Genomic DNA, 1134 nt, shown 5'->3' with positions numbered 1-1134 from the left:
GAGAAATCATATTGACTTGCTGAGTCAATATTTTATTCTGAGCCAATATGGCATTCAGAGTATCAACTTCAAGAACTCCCTTCTTCATAGGCGTCCCATTATTCACAGGATTCCTTTCAGAAGTGTACATGAACTGGTTATTTGCAACCATGTCAATGAGTTCTTGAGCTTCTGCAGGCGTTTTCTTCAGGTGAATGGATCCACCTGCAGAGGTATCCAATGACATCTTAGATAACTCAGACAGACCATCATAGAATATATCCAGGATGGTCCATTCTGAAAGCATGTCAGAAGGACACTTTTTAGTCAGTCCTTTGTATCTCTCCCAGGCTTCATAGAGGGATTCACCATCTTTTTGTTTGAAGGTTTGAACATCCACTCTAAGCTTGCTCAGCTTTTGAGGAGGAAAGAACTTGGCTAAGAAAGACGTGACCAACTTATCCCAAGAGTTCAGGCTATCTTTAGGTTGAGAGTCCAACCATATTCTAGCTCTGTCTCTTACAGCAAATGGGAAAAGCATGAGCCTGTAGACTTCAGGATCTACTCCATTAGTCTTAACAGTATCACAGATCTGCAAGAATTCAGTTAAGAACTGAAAAGGATCTTCAGATGGAAGTCCATGAAACTTGCAGTTTTGCTGCATCAGAGAAACTAATTGAGGTTTCAGCTCAAAGTTGTTTGCTCCAATGGCAGGAATGGAGATGCTTCTTCCATGTAAATTGGAATTAGGTACAGTAAAGTCACCAAGCATCCTCCTTGTATTATTATTATTTTCGGCTGCCATCTCCTCTTCCTGTTCGAAAATTTCTGAAAGGTTATCTCTGGATTGTTGTAATTTAGCTTCTCTTAATTTTCTCTTCAGAGTTCTTTCAGGTTCTGGATCTGCTTCAACAAGAATGTTCTTGTCCTTGCTCCTGCTCATATGACAAAGAAGAGGGCACAGAAAAATAATAATAATAATAGAGATCCTTTATACCACAGTATAGGGATCCCTTTGTGAGTGGGAGAAAAGATGGAGACAAAGAATGTAATGTAATGGAAGAAACACAACTGTGAGGAGGGTAGAGATGTGAGATGAGATGTTAGTAGATGAATAAATAAATAGAATAAGATGGGAGAGGGAGAATTTTCGAA

At 39.3% G+C, this 1134-nt stretch overlaps 1 non-coding gene across 1 annotated transcript; it reads left to right on the top strand.

Moving 5' to 3' along the window:
- Positions 1–280: 280 nt before the first annotated feature.
- On the top strand, positions 281–388 carry LOC148577715 (small nucleolar RNA R71). The gene has a single exon (XR_015904461.1). It is a non-coding gene; the product is annotated as a small nucleolar RNA R71 (small nucleolar RNA).
- Positions 389–1134: the final 746 nt, after the last annotated feature.

Source organism: Arachis ipaensis, chromosome B1, assembly GCF_059453495.1.
Source record: "Arachis ipaensis isolate K30076 ecotype BB chromosome B1, ASM5945349v1, whole genome shotgun sequence".
Taxonomy (NCBI): Eukaryota; Viridiplantae; Streptophyta; class Magnoliopsida; order Fabales; family Fabaceae; genus Arachis; species Arachis ipaensis.
This window is presented reverse-complemented; position numbering and strand designations above follow the sequence as displayed.